Consider the following 17,622-nt stretch of genomic DNA (forward strand, 5'->3'; position numbering starts at 1 on the left):
TCTGCTGGTGATTAATAGGACACCTGCCTGAAAACTCAGTTGTAGTGTGTGGCACATTTGGGGGGGGGGGGGGGTTGCCCATTAATTGCTGCCTCATGCCTTCCCTCCCTGAGGTGGAGGCAGGCTAAAGGCAGGCAGCCATGTAAGTGTTGTCTCCCCTTGTTAAACTGGGCTTTGCATATGTTGTAGCTTCTCTTTCTTACGTACTTGCCCCTCATCTTATATCACACATCACAAGTCATCTCCTGGTTTTTGTCTCATCCCTTGGCTTTCTCTCGACCTCCCAAGTCTTCCCCTGGCATTTTTTCTTTTCCAGCCCCCCCCCCCCCCCCCCCCATGTGGTTGCCCCACGGCTTCCTTCCCTCCTCCTGAGCTCTCTCCTGGCTTCTGTCTCTCATTTGCCCCTTTACTTTCACGCTGCCTCCCAAACCTTCTCCTGGCTTTACCGTATTACGTGAATGTAGTGTGCATGGTGATTTTGGCAACATAATTGAGCAAAAAAGGGTGTACATTATATTCAAGTAAATACGCTATATGCTGGTAGCGATTTATCAGAATCTCAGGCTATATATGATAGCCATGCAAATACTCTAAAGCCACCAGATCCCATCTGGACTTGGAACCTAAGCAGGACAGGAGACTGCCAACAAATATCAGATGCTGTAGACTGTAATTCATAGGAAGGAACTGGCAAAGCCATCATTGTGCATTCTTTGCCTAAGACAACCTTTGAGGTCATCTAAAGCAACCTGAAAGTACATGCCCTTATACACTGGTATTGCTAGATTGCGGCTGGTGTTAACACAGGAAGTTATTACATGCAGTCCCCCCCCACCCCCATTTCTAAAAAGTTCTAAAACATTAAAACAAATAAAGTAAAATTACATGACGTAAAGATACTTCTGCCTCTGATCTGTGATGCTTGGTTAGGGAACTGTTTTGAAAGTGTAAAGAAACTGTGGGGAGGGGAGGGGGAGAGGGGGGGTAGAAATCTGAGATCAGGAGTCACTTGGAAATGGGAGAAAATGTTGAAAAACATGTGGGATGGGATCCGTCAGATTCACCTGCAATGAATCGATTTGGTGACATGGGGGAATGGGTGTTCCTACAGATAGTCTTCTACAAAGCAGTGATGCCCCCCTAATCTCCCAAAATCCAGCTGCCTGATCCTTGCATGGTATTTTTTAACTAAATGTATTGGGTAGAAATTGTGCTACTTCAGGAGACTGCTATTTTGATTTCACTTTTTCTTAACCTTTCAAAATTGCTCTTTTTCTGCCTTTTCTTTCCCTTTTTAAAATAAGATTTGGTAATCCATTAAAAAAACCATTGGAATCTGAAAATGGATAATTTTGGGAGAAAAGACAAGAAACAACACGATACACTTTGCTTTTTAATGCAACTGGACTAAATGCCATGGTAATATGATGCTTTCCTACCCTCATGGGATGAGATCCATAGTGAACCATCCACCACAATGCCAAGATAGAGTTGTGAAGGCCCCCAAAAAGAAATATAATTTTTTTTGCAAAGTCTTCTTAATGGTTTTGAATTTTTTTTTTAAAAAAAAGTTTTTTCTTTTAGAATGATAAATAAAATAGTTAAGACAAGATGTTCATATATTTATTCCCTCAAAAATATTTATAATACATATGTTAAAGGAAGACCTTTACATACAGTAATAATAAATGAAAGATCATATTATTACTTATTATGGATGGTATCCTTGAAGTGACTGGCTTGACCTTGAAGGAACTGGGGGCAGCGACGGCCGACAGGAAGCTCTGACGTGGGGGTCACAAAGAGCCAGAAGCCACTGAACTAATAAACAACAATTACTACATTTCCTGTTTTTTTCCTTTTTCCAATATTTTATGGGTAATAAACACTCTATATTTGCTTGACAATGTGAAGGGCTAGAAGAGATAAAATAATTGTCTTTATTTTGCTAATATTGATAGTTTCCTCCTCTTTATCTGTCCCCCCGTTATTCCTCACAAATTGGCAAAACCAAAGAGGTTGCCAGATAATTCTTTTTAGTATAAGACTTGTAGCTCTAAATCTCAATTACTGTCTGAGTAAACTGCTTTTTTATATATCAGGCATTATCCTTTTATTTCCCCAAACTAACAGAAGTTACTTTCAACCCGAAAAGGGTACTAATATACCCTTTACAGGTTGAAATATATATTGCACACACACTATTTTGCTGAAGATTCACATTTCAACATTTCTGGAAATTTTACTTTTGTACCCAAAAGATTCCTTTCCACCAAAGCAGATCCAAACCATGTATATGTGAAGTTAGTTTTTTTTAATGATCCAGCATGCATCACTTCACACTTAACATGGAATTTCAAGGCCAATTACTTTGGTTTTCAGTTATTATTTAATAGCTGTCCACAATTTCTATTTTACCTTAATCCACATAAAACATTTGGACTCATCCAAATGATTAGTCACTCCAACTGTATCAATCTGGCAGAAATGGCCCAATTAATCCTCTGTTATCTTGCTTTTCAGCTGGTTTTCTTTCCTCCTTTCATTTCCTTTGTCTTCAGCTGACTTCAATATCTATGAACTGGGTAAAAATACAAATGTATTTTATACTTAATTAATTGAGCAAGGGCCACATTCTCACCTTACCAGTAGACTCAGACAAAAGCAAACTGCTACAATCTCTTCCAGTTTGTCTGTTCTTCCTCATCAATATCTTTTGCTATCACATTGTGATATTGTTTAACCACAGCGGTCCTGGTTTTCATCTGTGAAATGCTGGACAGTATGTATTCATATGCTAAAAGTTACAAGATGTAGATTGAGAACTGGAATATTTAGGTTACAGCTACACATAACTTGCTTGCGGGTATGCTTCACTGAAAATAATTTTGGAATAAACATGCATAGGATTGTCCTGCTTATTATCCAATCAAATTGTGGACTTTGGTGGGGGTGGTTGGAGGAGACTGGTTTGTTTATATTTACTGAAGCATGAAAGCACAATCCCTTCTAAAGTGACTTTCATTTGATAAAAACTGAAAGCAGAAGGGCGCTTACCAGCACGATTTGTGCTCTCATCCCTGGAAGCCCTGTAAAGCTCTCTTCCTCTTTACTCAAAAACATCTGTAACAATTTATCTTTCCTGTCTAAAACAAGAAGCTGCGGGAGGGGTGTGTGTGCTTACATTGTGAAAGGCTGACAGATCTAACAAACAACAGATAGATCAGTTTAAAGCTCATACTCTTGAAAAATGATGCTTTGCCTGTTGTCAGTAACTAGTAATTAGCCCCCCTCTCCCCCTACTGCTGCCTCAAAGCAAAAAATTTTGGTGTTCAGAAATGGTAAATTTCTTTTTATTTTTCCTGGAAGCAGAAGAATTGCACTTAAAAGAATCAGGGAAAGAAGAAACACCTGAGTGGAAGAGAAATGAAGCTGAGCCAATATCAACTGATTATACCAAAAAAAAAAATCTCATCTATCTCACTCTTCTCCTTCTCTTCTTATGCCAATATCCCAAGTTGACCTATCTGACCTTCTTCACTCAACATGAAAAAATTGCTGTATTTCCCAGAGGTGTAGCCTGTGTGTTAGTCTGTAATAGCTAACATACAAAACAAGCCCTAAAACACCTTAAAGATGAACAACGTCATGACAGCTTGACACATAAGGGTATGCTACCATTTTTGGAGTTAGGGATGCTATTGCTTACCCAGGCCGTCTTTATTATGATTGTATTCTAAAGTTATAAGAATGAATTTTAATATTATTGTTATAGTAGTATCACAATAAGGGAGGAACATCTCCCAAGCTTAGCCTTGAAATTGGTTTCCATGGCCATTCAAAAATTAATGCTGGAAAAAATTATCACATTTAGATTGCTATAGATCTGGTTTTTCCCAGATTCTAAATCAGAAATTTCTACCCAACAGTCAAGATCTTGTTAAGGTGAATATGGCCTTACAGAAGGTTCACATTCCGGATCCCTTCTATGTATGTGTATGAGCGATTGTAGGGTTGGTGGCTGATAAGTTAAATAAATACATAAAAAATGAACACTACCAGATTTGTTGTCATTTCAAGTCAGTTTCAAGATATGACGATCCCTTGAATGATAGACCTCCACCTTGCTCAGGTTTGCGGGCCAGGGCCATGGTTTCCTTGATTGAGTCAACCCATGTAGTATGCAGTCTTCCTCTTTCTGTACTGCTTTCTAATTTAACTAAGCATTATTGCCTTTTCTAATGAGTCATATATTTTCTCATGCTGTGTCCAAAGTATGACAAGTGTAGTTTAGTCATCTTGGCTTCTAGGGAGAGTTCAAACTTGATTTGCTCTAGGATCCATTGTCTTTTTAGCAGTCCAAGTAATCCATAGAACTTTTTCTGCAGCACCACAAATGAGTTGGTTTTCTTCCTCTCAGCTTTCAATACTGTCCAGTTTTAACAACTATACTTAGAAATTGAAAATATAGTGGCATGGACAACTTTAACTTTACATGTCAGGATTGTGTCTAATTCATTCATGGTGCCCTTCAAGTCCTCATGTTCTGATTTCTTAACTGCAGCCAGTCTCCATTTTGGTGAAAAATTGAGCCAAGGTATAGAAAATTTTGAACTATTTCAATGTCTTCATTGTCTGCTTTAAAGTTGTGTATATAATCTGTGCTCATTTTTTAAAATATTCAGATGTAAATCTGCCTTTATACTTCCTTGACGTTCTTCAAGTATTGTTCCAAATATTCCCTATTTGCTGTTAATATCATCTGCATATTTTTAGTTATTGGTGTTCCTTCCTCCAATTTTCAGTCAGTCAATTTCCTGTTTCATTTTGTGATCTTAGGCTAAATTTTCTTACAGTATTTGATTCTGCTGTCTTTTGTACTTTTGCATTCTCATCACCTATGATTAATAAGCAGCCTCTTATGGTGTGTGGTCATTTTCTTCCTAGATGCTGAATCTGCATCTGCAGTTGAAGCATAATCTGGGATTGTATTTATCTTGAGAAGTTTTCCCTGAAGTCTTTATTGCATGACAGCAGTATGTATGAAAAAGATAATGGAGTCCTCGTGGAAAACAAATTAAACATGAGCCTACAACATGATGTGGCGACAAAAAAAGCCAATGGGGTTTTGGCCTGCATAAATAGAAGTATAGTGTCTAGATCCAGAGAAGTCATGCTACCCCTCTATTCTGCCTTAGTATTCCACACCTGGAATACCGTGTCCAATTTAAGAGAGATGTTGACAACCTCCTCTGGAATGTGTCTAGAGGAGGGTGACTAAAATGATCAGAGGTCTGGAGAACAAGGCCTATGTGGAACGGCTTAAAGAGCTGGCACATTTAGCCTGCAGAAGAGAGGGTTGAGAGTAGACATGATAGCTATGTATAAATATGTGAGAGCAAGTCATAGGGAGGAGGGAGGAGGCTTGTTTTCTGCTGCCCTGGAGACTAGGATGCATAACAATGACTTTAAATTACAGGAAAGGAGATTGCACCTGAACATTAGGAAGAACTTCCAAACTGTGAGAGCTGTTCATCAGTGGAACTCTCTGCCCTGGAGTGTGGTGGAGGCTACTTCTTTGGAAGCTTTTAAGCAGAGGATGGATGGCCATCTGTCACGGGTGCTTTGAATGTGATTTTCCCGCTTCTTGGCAGGGGGTTGGACTGGATGGCCCATGAGCTTTGAGTCTCCTGTGGGAGAGATAAAGCAGGATATAAATAAATATAATTATAATAATAATTAAAAACAGCAAGAAAACACTCCCACGCCAGAGATAGTACATGGGCATGTGCTTATTTTAAGTTCTTCTAGGACATAATAAGCTCTCACATTCCATCATTCTACTAGGGAAAAGAGAAGGTTCCTTTTCTTTATAAGATTTAAGGTACAGTACTTATACTGACCCATGAATAAGTCCAGTTTGGGGGGGGGGTTAATTTTTGAGCAAAATTTGCATACTTATACATGCTTATATACAGTAACTTTGACTGGAACAACTGTCATGGTGTTTGCCACAACTGAATTCATGTGAGACTTATGTAATTAAGCATAAAAACAATATTTGAAAAAAGAAAAAAAAATATTTTTCTCAAATATTGGGAAATACTAATAAGAAGAATCCTCTTCTGTCAAGAATCATCACAGTTTGGGACTTATTCTGGGCAACAAAGAAACATCATTTTCTTCCTGTGCAGAAAATGCTGTTTTCTGTGTGAAAAATGTTTGCTGTGTACACATTTTGCACAGAGTAAATCCCAAATTGTAGAACAGACGAGTGTATCTACTGTATAGAATTACTGCGGTTTGACACCACTTTAACTGCCATGTCTCAATGTTATGGCAGTGTGGGAATTGTAGTTTTACAAGCCTTCTCTGCCTTACCAAGCCACAAATCCCAAGATTTTATAGCATTGAGCTATGGCAGTTAAAGTAGTGTCAAACTGTATTAATTCTACAGTGTAGATGCACACTTTGAAAAGTGCAGTTGTCAGAGACTTTTCACAGAGGGAAGGACATTGCTAAAATTACTTGTTGCTACCTTTGAGAATAAAATTAGCTAAGTATTAATATCCACAGGCCTGATTAATTAAAATTTCAAGATACTGATATGTAAGCTCAAGTTATCATCTTCCTTCTTCCTATCACTGAAGACTTTGACTTGGAGGATTTAATTAGGTGTTTTGGCTTCTCTGGTAGGAATCCAAAATGAAAGTGTAAAACAGCCGTGCAAGATAAATGAGGTTCAAAAGATGCAAGCAGAGTCAAGGGGGATGCCATGTGAATAAAGTTGAGGCCCTTTAGAAATAATTGTGCTCAGAGATGAAAGTAGAGAGCATCTGCTCAGCTCAGAGCAATATGTAATCTGACTTTTGATGACTTCAGGACAGGAAAAATGAACACAGCTGGGCTATGTTTCCAATGACCTTGATACTTCCAGATACTTTGGAAAAGCCAGGAGGTTGTCACAATAGGGTGCAGAGACAGACAGACATAGAGACAGATAAATATTCCAGCATCTTTTAGCATAAGGACATCAGCGTTGGTCAAGGTCGACATTTGATTTGCTTGCAAAAATAAAAGGGAGGGCTTATAGACTATCAGATCATCAAATGTTAAAGCTGTCATTATTCTGATCACATAGCCATTTAGACATTTATGGAGCAAATCTGGGGGATGAGGGGGTGGCAAACTGATTGGTTGCAACAGTCTGTGTAATCCAGAGCCCTGATAAGGAAGTGTCCCAAGTCATGAAGAGCTTTGTATTTTCATTCACCTATAAGCAGTTACAATTTCTGTTCAGACTTCCAAAGAAATACAAAAAGGCAGGAGCCAGATGGAAAAAGCCACTGCAACAACTCTCATTCACCTTCATTGCTGCAAGTACTTGAAATCCCTACATTAAGATTTATTGCAAATATTTATTTAAATTTAATCTTAAAAATCTCAAACTCAGAAGTGATGGTCTGTTTATAAATTTGTTTCTCCACCAAAGCACAAGAGAAAAGGAATACATGTTTTTCAGGTCAGTTCAAAGCAGACATTGGGACAGCCTTGCTATTCATACTGGTATACAAACAAATATACTACTAAATTGCTATAGGCTACATTTCTGAAGAAGGAATTGGCAAAACCACCTTTGAGTATTCCTTGCCTAAAGAATCCTATGGAGTGGATGGTGTCACTAGAAGTTGATAAACAACCTGAAGGCACATACACACATGCACATGCTACCAAATAAGATTGCATGTATGTATTTAATTTATTTTCTATCTTGGCTTTTTCCTGAAAAGGGACCCAGTGTAGCTTTCAACACAATTAAAAACCAAATATAATTAAAAACTTGAGTGTACAAAAGTTAAAAACAATCACATTGGCTGTCATGTTAAAACAACCATAATGTGTTCTTAATTGCTATCAAGTCATCACTGACTTATTGTTACCCTATGAATGGCAGACCACTCTCTCCACCCCGCCCCAATCACACAGTTATTACCTGCCCTGTTCAGTTTTGCAAATTAGGGGCAATGGATTCCTTGAATGAATCTATCCATCTGTAATGTGATCATTCTCTTTTCTTCCTGCCTTCCACCTTACCAAGAATTATTTTCTTAATGAGTCATGTCATCTCATGACATGGCTAATTTAGTCCATTTAGTCCATTTAGTCATTTTGGCTTCTAGGGAAAGTTCAGGCTTGATTATTGGTCATTTTGGCAGCCCATTCAATGCTGTAACTGTACACCTGAGTCTTTTGTCTAGCTTCTTCCTAGCTGCTGTTTCAAGTCTGTGGACACATCTGCAGTTACCACTTAGGACCCAACCACACAGGGCCTATAATGCAGGAGCTCCCACAGTTTTACCAGAGACATCCAAATGACATCTCCAGTAAAATTGAATTAATTCGGGACAAAACAGGAAAACCCTGCTTTGTTCATAATTAATTTGATAGCCCATTAAACCTGTATCTTTGTGAAAGGCACAGGCCTAATGGGCTATGGGCTCTGTCGGGACTGACCCATCAGTAGCCCTGGACCTATCAAGGGGTCAGTCAGCACAGCCCTCTCGGGGCTTTTTTGGACTCTATGAACCCCCTCCTTTCAGCATGCTCCATTTCAAGGATGAAAGTCAATGGATGACGGCCAGAAGTAGACAAAGGTCAACTGATGGGCTTTGTGCTGCTTCATCCTTGAAATTTATTTGTTTACTTACCTAAAGTGTCCTACATCTGGGAAAATGCTCCATGTGATGAGGTCCTAATACTTGTTTCAATCCCGAGAACCTAATACTTAGTGATTGGTATGTATTTTGAACACTTCCAGTCTTTGAGCCATTGTTTTATTTTCTACATTTTTGACACATTTTAATTGGGATTTGAGTGAATCTATCTCTGTTCTCTGAAACTGCTCTGTTGGTCTCTATTGATTATTTTGTGAGCTGCTTCCACTTCATTTTCTAAAATTATGTGTTCACAATAAACTGTTATCCATTGAATGTATCACTCTTTCATCATACTTATAGTCTTTTTCAGTGCACTGATTCCATCGTCTTTTTATGTTTACTTGATCATATGGTATGATTCCCTGTTGGGTCACATACGTAGCATCTCCACTCTTGTTTTGAATTTCTACTCAATATCTCAGATTTTTGTGGAAGATATTGCTTGTTACATCATTTTTGTTATCTTCTTTTGTTTCTTTAGTTATTGCAATACATATATAACAAAGTGCACTTTAGCTAGTCTATTACTCAACTTCGCTGTTTTTAATTCTGTTTTTTATTAAGTGTGTTTTTATTTTCATAGGTTAATGTTTGCATTTTATAACTGGTGTATGTTTTGTTTATTGATGTATTGTTTATTGTCACTGTTTTTATCTGATATTATCTGTGAGCCACCCTGAGTCCCCTTCGGGGGAGATGGAGGCGGGGTATAAATAAATTTCTTCTTCTTCTTCTTCTTCTTCTTCTTCTTCTTCTTCTTCTTCTTCTTCTTATTATTATTATTATTATTATTATTATTACATCTCTGTCTTTTTAAACAAGTCTGTAAACAGATGGTTTCATGATTCTGACCTTGGGCTCATTCATATTACATAAGAAATAAGTTTGCTTCCACTTTAACTACCATAGTTCCATCCTATGGAATTTTAGGATTTGAAGTTTAGGAAGAGGCTTTTAGAATTCTCAGTCAGAGAACCTCAATTATCTCACCAAACTACTAACCCCAATATTCCATAAATTGCAACCACTCATGATAGATTGGAATTATAGTTATAGTTGTATGGTATAAAAGAGCTCCCCATGATTGAGCTCCGATTAGACGTTTCTTTCTTTTTGACTAAAGACAAGGGTTTTTTTGGTTTGTTTTTTTTTGCATCCTTCTCTAACAATGTCTCCAGTTTTAATTCTGAGGTCTGGCTCTTCGACAATTAGTTTTAGTTCCTTTTTTGAAAAAAAATAATCCTGAACAATTGGTTAATTTCTAAATACCTGGATTTTTTTTAAAAAAAATTATTTGCTAGCAAAAGAGATGGGGCCATCCTAGCTACCTGTGTGTGTGTGTGTGTTTGTGCGTGAGTGTGTGTGTGTGTGTGGGGGGGGGGGTTATTCCATGATTGCATTCTGCTTTGCCTTTGTAGATATTTAATGATTTGCAAACCATGTAATCTTCTTCCTTTTACTTCTTTTACCAATAACTAGTTTTCCTTTTTTGTAAAAAATAGGAAGACAAACTATTAAATCGGCAAGTCAATAGTTCATTTTTAGTACCTCTGATTCAGCGATCAACATTTCAGTGGCCTCACTTCAGTGTTTCACATACAAGCATCAAAAACCTGTGCACATACTCTGCCCTTTTTCCAGGCATAGATTTGATAGTGTTTTCAGCTATATGTCAGGAATGACATTGCCCCTGGGCATAACTCACTTTATTTGCAAGCTATTACCCCTAGTGCTTTTCTATTATTTGGAAGAAAGTAATGTGTGGACAGTGATGGAGTGGCAACCTTTCCGAATTGCCTTAATGTTTAATCGACAGATGGCATAATACCTTCTACTGATAGCTATCGTGAACTGCATATGTTTAATGACCACTGCTGTGTGGATGCTTCTGATGGGATTGGTTCAGCTTGTTGATGATTGCAGACTGGCAACAGCATAACCTGCCTCTTCCTCTTGCATGCAAGGATGAAAAACACTTTTAGTGTGCCATTCTGCTCCTACATGGAAGTTCATGGTATTCCCCACACCCCATTTGATCATATTAGTAATTGTTGAAATGATAGCTGGAGGCTAAGAAGACAAATCTATTAGGAAAAGCCCAAGTTGGTAATAACGAATTCACATGACGGAAATCCTCATTGGATTGCATATTTCCCATCAGCATGATAAGATGTGCAGGGACCTACCAACAAACAGACCCCAGCTCCGTTTGTTATAAGAGCCCCAAGCAACCGTCAATTTGATCTGTCTCAGATATTGTTTTTTAATGGGCTGACAGTCTATCTACTTTTCCCCAAGAGAACTCTTTCTGTTGTTAATGCAGACTAAGCCCATTTCATTTGCTGTATTTGCTAGCTATGGAAAAGGGCCAGGACATATCCTTTGTTTTGCAACCTTGACATCCTCATTTTGATATCTGAGTTAGACAATAACTCAAAATAGTAACTACACTGCTACAAAAACAATCAATTTTTCTGAGGAGTGGAAGACCTAATAGTTTCTCTGAAATTTCCACTCATGGTGTTTGTTTACTTCAGGCTTGTGTATGCTGTGCTTGTCCACAGAATCTTCACTTAGACAAGATACCCACATTTCAGATTCACACTATTACTCATTAATTTGCTTATTTATATTTATTGAAATATCCTACTTACTGGTATGTGAAAATTGGATAAAGTCTGTTGGACCCACCCACTAAGGCTTTAATACAAAGCTGTGCCTTGAATTGGCACCAGAATAACACCAATTCTGGCACCAAGTCTGTCTCTGAAGGGAAACCATAACCTGGTGTCACAACAGACCCATGTCTTTGATATTGTAGAATAGACAATTGGTTTTCATTTGGATTTTGCTGTATTTTTATATGTGATCAACCACCATATGGGAATTTCCTAAAAGGCAGCCAAATATATTATAATAATAATAAACCACAGAGCTACTCTCTGAATAACTGTTTAGGCAGCCGATCTCTTGATACCCTGTTTCCCCTAAAATAAGACATCCCCAGAAAATAAGACCCAGTAGAGGTTTTGCTGAATTGCTAAATATAAGGCCTCCCCCAAAAGTAAGACCTAGCAAAGGTTTTGTTTGGAAGCATGCCCAACGAACAGAACACCAGAGCATGCAGGATTGGTAAATGTATGTACCACAGAGTGTTGTACATGGAAATAATGGCAGTAACAAGAAATTCTTGATAGGATTCACAGTTTGTCTGGTTATGCTGGTTTGTGATGACAACTACTGTACAGTATATAATAAATGTTCATTTTTTTGTTCAACAATAAATGTGAATTCTTCTTCATGGAAAAAATAAGACATCACCTGAAAATAAAACCTAGAACATCTTTGGGAGCAAAAATTAATATAAGACACTGTCTTATTTTCAGGGAAACACGGTAGGTATGAGGCAGAGATAATAGGACATAATATATAACCAATAATCATAAGCAAGTTAAATTAACATAACAGTATCACAATAAATACACAGTTTAAAAATTTGTACTGAGTTTAAAAACATAATGCACCCCAGAGGCAAAACCAGTAAAAAAATCAATAGGTGTTTGACAGAGCTAAGAGACCACTATCACATTAGTCTCTGATCTAATGGTAGACTTGATCCAAGTACAGACTAGATCTCACTCTGCTCAGCTTCTAAGATCAGATGGGATCTGCTGCCTTTAGCTGTTGGTTGTTTAATACTATTATATTTTAACTCCCATGAAACTGAACAGAAGGTCTTGCAAGTTTTTCTGTCATAGGTGGGAAAGTAATTAGACCACTCTGGACTCTCACATTGCTGCTGTTTCTGTTGTTGTTGTTGTTGTTGTTGTTGTTGTTGTTGTTGTTGTTGTTGTTGTTTGCTTTCAAATTGTTTCAAACTTATGGAACCCCAAGGCAAATCTATCTTGAGGCTTTCTTGGCATGATTTGTTCAGAGTGGGTTTGCCTTTGCTGAAAGATGTGACTTGCCTAAGGCTGAGCGCTAGTCTCCAGTGTTGTAGTCGTCCAAATGTTCAAACCAAATCACTACACCATGCTTTATGGTAGCACAATTTGCAACCATACGTCAGGCTGCAAAATATGACTGGGTGTTGTGTTCTAGATCTGGCTGTAGTTGTAGGTCTCCCAAGCCTTTGTTTGGTACCAAACACTGTTACTGCTACTAGATACACTTCATTAGTGGCAAATAATACAAAGTAGAGGATCTCCTTCCTACCTCCATCTCATCAAGTACCTTTGACACAATATAATTTTATATTCTGCCACCACTGAAATAAAATTGTCTCAAAATTCTGTCTTCGATGCTTAAACATGCAAGTGGGTCATATAAATTTAGCTAAGCTATTGCTTGATAGATTCTGTAAAGGGGCTCTGCTCCCAAAGCAGTGATTGTCCACCTACCAAAGAATAAGTCTTTATCAAATTGTCATAACCTGAGCTCTAAAATTACCATTTGCAGTTGAAAACATTGGCTAACTTATTGATGGATTGTAAAGGGAGCCCACTGCTACAGGGCTAGATTAGTCTGTTCTTTTTCTGTTGGGAGAATGAAAGAATGAAGCCTGTTAGAAGAGAAAAATGTCGGCACAATATTTTTTTTCTTGCCTCCTAATGGCAAAAAGTTCTGCAAAACATAAAATAAAATAAAATCAACCGTCGTCATCTTGATTTCTCAAGGGGGAGCTGGGATGCTTCGGTTTGTCATTTTGACAAGAAATTGCATTTCCAGAAGTTTTCTGCATAGATGCAGAATCTTCACCATAAAATGATAATAAAATCCATATTATTTGGAACAAATCTGGCATTTTTACTATTTTTGCTTGATGTGTATATCTTCTCACTTGATTCTTATTTGTTGCTGTTGTTGTTACATTTTATACATGCAACTAAATCACATTTTGCTTAGAGTCTCCACTGCCCTTCCCTATTTATCCTGCAGCTATATTCATTCTTTGTCTCAGGGAAATGATTTCTCTCCCTAATCAGATTAAGCCAAATGGGGTTCCCTAACCGGCAAACAGAACCCTGGCAGCTCTCTGTGGCTGAACTAATTTGCACGAGCAGAACCGATCATCCCTTCCTCTGGTGTCTTAATTATAAGTTTTAATCCCTTTGATTTTGGAACCAAAGAAATGAGGATTGTGGCAGTGGGATTTGGGTATATTTGTTTAATATAGGGAGATATGGCTTAGGAACTTCATTTAATGCACAGTGTCAGCACCAATGGCACATGTTCATGCTAATTTCATTTTTTCTTCCTTTTAAAAAATTCATGGCTTTTCCCTTGCATACCACTGTTCAGCTCCAGGCTTAGCTTTAGATTTCTAATGGAAAGGCTTTGCCAGATGTTTCTTTTTAAGGTTTTTTTTAAGAAATGGGCATGCATGTTTCCACTTTTGTTTCTTTAAAAATCAAGGTCATCTCTGCACATCTGTTCCAGCTATCCAGGCTATCACAGGTCTCCTAAGTACAACTGAAAATTATGCTGACACTGAAAAAACCTACTGTTTCCTTATGAATGGGTCTCACCCTACTCTTTGGAAGAACAGATCAACCACCCGTGGTAATAAGTAAAAATGGGATTGATGGTCAGAGGAAACATTCTTGGTGTTGTATGATCTGGCTTGCATCCTGTTAAGCTTGTCCTAGAACACTATTCAAGAACCTGTTGAGGATGGTGTGCATTGATGGATGTGTGCACCATTTTACCATGTTTGTCTAAAGCAGTAAAGCATCTTGGGTCAAGATACCTGCTGGGATTAAGAAAAAAAGATCCAACTGTAGACCTAATGTCGAACAATCATCCTGCTTCAACCATGCTTATCTCTTTGCCACAAAGAAGTTGGTCAACTCAAAAGCATTCCTGTGAATGTCTCCCTAGCATCTCAATTGCTATACCAACCCCTTGAGATTAGGAGCAACATAAATTATTTAATCGGATCAGGAGATATACCAGCTCTATCAATATATAGACAAGAGGCCACTGACAAGGTCACATATTCAATACTAAGACTATGTGGATAGAAAAATAGTGATTGACTGAGGTTCAGAACTATAGGGCATATAGTATAGGATAACTGTTTACTCAGCACCCTCTGCTTGTAAGATAAGGTCAGATATAAGACTAGAAATACCTTGGAAAATCAAACCACAATCCAGGATTGACTTTTTTAAAAAGTAAGGGAAGAGTTGAGAACTTCATGCCTTGTCTTTTCTAAGATAGCAGTAAAAACCCAAGGAATTCAGCTTCTCTGAAACATTTTTTCCCAGTTCAGGGGCCAGAGATTGGTCACACAAGTACACCAGTGGAAGAGCCATGACCTTTACATGCACTTGTGTCTCATAGCTGACAATTTTTAAAACTGCTACTACTTAGCTATTAGTAGTTATACCTTATGTACCGCCTTTCCTCTGAAGATCGTAAGGCAGCCAGCATGGCTCCCCTCCTAACTTGATCTTCGAAATAAGCCTGTTATGTTGATCAAGTTGAAAGTGACTGGCTGACCCAGTTGCCAAGTGAGTTTTCTGCCTCACTGGGAAGCAGAACTTGGATGTTTCAAGTTCCAGTTCAACAGTCTACAATCACTATGATTGGACTAAAATGGGGTGGGATAGTGGTACTTGTGGATGTTATTATACTTCTCTTTATAGATCAAATCCTGCCAAGAAGTGATTCATTTTGCTGATACATTTTGTTCATGGAACAAAGTATGACATATATTGCATATAGTGCAGAGGTACTGGTAAGACTTCTACCTTCCAACTTTTTGTTTCTTCGTAGTATTTACTTATACCATAGGCTTTCCATCTGTAAAGAGCCCCGGCATGACACACAACTCAGAACATTATTTTAAAACAGATCAACACTTAAAATTTTAAATAATGAAATAGCTAAAACAGTTCCAAAATCTAACTTTAAAAAATGTTAATCATCAAAGGCTGCACAGTGAAATGTAGCCATAGCTGCTTGCTAGAAAATCAATAGAGATGAATCCAATCTAAATTCCCATAGAAGGGAGTTCTACAAACCTGGCCTCTTGAAGTGCTGAACCACTTTTGTTATGGATGTAAAATTGTAGGCAGGCTCATAGTCAGGAGGTGGTCTTTCAGATATCAAAGGCCAAAGTTGTTTATGGCATTGAAGGTCAAGACCAACATCTGAAAGCTCCCCCACATGCTCCTCCCAAGCTCTTTTATTAGTCACATGGCACAAAACCAGGAAGAGGTACCAGCAATGAGCAGGTAGATTCCCCTGTCGTTGCTGTCGCTGTCAGGAACGAGAACAGAGAGGGGATGGTAGTTGGGCCCCTGCCATTAGCACTGAACCAATTTCAGTGTGGCTGCGCAGTAGGGACTCCTTCCCACCACTGAGGTGGCTCAGAGTGTCAAGCCCCAATGCAGGCTGGCATTTTTGATACCAGTTCTGCTCCCTATTGTGTGTCTGTAAAGAAATGCCCTATGTCAGAGTGTGTTTCAGCAATTTAAATGGGAAATATTTAAGACATGACCAAATCTTTCTTGGGAAGGACCCAGCAGGCATTTTTTTCAAGGCTGGGAAAAGAACTCCTGACCACTGTAGCCACCAGGCCTTCTGGAAACAATGCTGGTTCCAAAATGCGAACCTCATCTTTTAAAAAGACAGTGCAACTTCAGCCAAAGTGGATTGCAATGTCATTTCCAGGCTGGCTTTCTTCCAGACCAACAGAACATCTACCTTTCTGAACTGTTGTATGGTCCCACTACCACAATAGTGTCCCCTGCCTGGCAATGACATATTTCATTCACAGTACACTTTATCTATAAATGAGAAGGCAAACAGTAGTCGCTGGATGTCAGTCTGTTACTTATCTCCCCATCCCTGCTAAGATCTAATGTCTCTGCATCTGCCTGGCCTTGCACTTTCTTGAGAAAAGTGGATAGCAGGATTGAACACTCCTATTAAGTGCATGGTTATTAGAACTGCATTAGGTTAGTGTTTTTGCCAGCCTAGAGTGGTATTTTGGTTCAGTTAATAGGACTATAGCTTTTATAGTGATCCCCAGCATTCTGCAGTTCAATTTCAATTACCCACACCATATCAACACTGCTGAAGATGAAAGTCTTATTCCTCCATTTGTGAGCAATTCCCCCCTTCCAATAAACCATTTATGCAGTACTGGGTGATAGCTGTTTTATTTTGATCAGTCCACAAAAATCAAAGGAATAAAAAAAAATCATTTCTCAAAAATAACCTATCTTAATCATGAAGCAAATTTAGTTAATAGTCATTGGAATTGTATATTCCTGTTCTTAATCGTTGGACTAGCAAGAGCCTGGGATACATTTCATTCTCATTCTTTGTCTGTCTGCAGATGGCAAAGACATTTTAATGTTAAGCCTATGGTGACAGATATCAATACACAGCACAAGTATAGCTGTTTTTGCAAGAAAAGCATTGGAAAGTTTTGCACAAACATTTCCTTAACTCAAATTTAGCCTTTTTTTTTGCATACCATGGACAGCAAAACCATTGTGATTAATTCCTTCTCTTAGGAATGAGCAGACACTGCTGTTCCATGAACAAGTTATCTTCAACATGCTGTTCACTTTGTCATATTTAGCAACAAAATCTAAATGTCTATTATGCTGTGTGAGCAGAACATAACGGTCAGTACTACAGCAATACTACCATTTCATTCAAGGGTGAGGAACATTTGATCTGCTGAATAGTTTGGTCTACAATTTCCATCAGCCCAGCCAAAATGGCCAGTAGTAGGGACTGTTAGAGTTGCACTCCAAGACATTACCACCTAGTTTAAATTGAATTAACCCCCTTTATGGATATACAGTAGAGTCTCACTTATCCAAGCCTTTTAGTAGTCATTGTTTTTGTAGTAAATGTTGCAATGTTTTGGTGCTAAATTCGT

General features: G+C 38.2%; 1 long non-coding RNA gene across 1 annotated transcript; it reads right to left on the minus strand.

Moving 5' to 3' along the window:
* Nucleotides 1–1,493: 1,493 nt before the first annotated feature.
* On the minus strand, nt 1,494–15,971 carry LOC134295451 (uncharacterized). The gene is made up of 3 exons (XR_010002018.1): nt 15,746–15,971; nt 5,495–5,690; nt 1,494–2,581 (listed from the first exon to the last, which is right to left on the minus strand). It is a non-coding gene; the product is annotated as an uncharacterized LOC134295451 (long non-coding RNA).
* Nucleotides 15,972–17,622: the final 1,651 nt, after the last annotated feature.

This window comes from Anolis carolinensis, chromosome 1, assembly GCF_035594765.1.
Source record: "Anolis carolinensis isolate JA03-04 chromosome 1, rAnoCar3.1.pri, whole genome shotgun sequence".
Classification (NCBI taxonomy): Eukaryota; Metazoa; Chordata; class Lepidosauria; order Squamata; family Dactyloidae; genus Anolis; species Anolis carolinensis.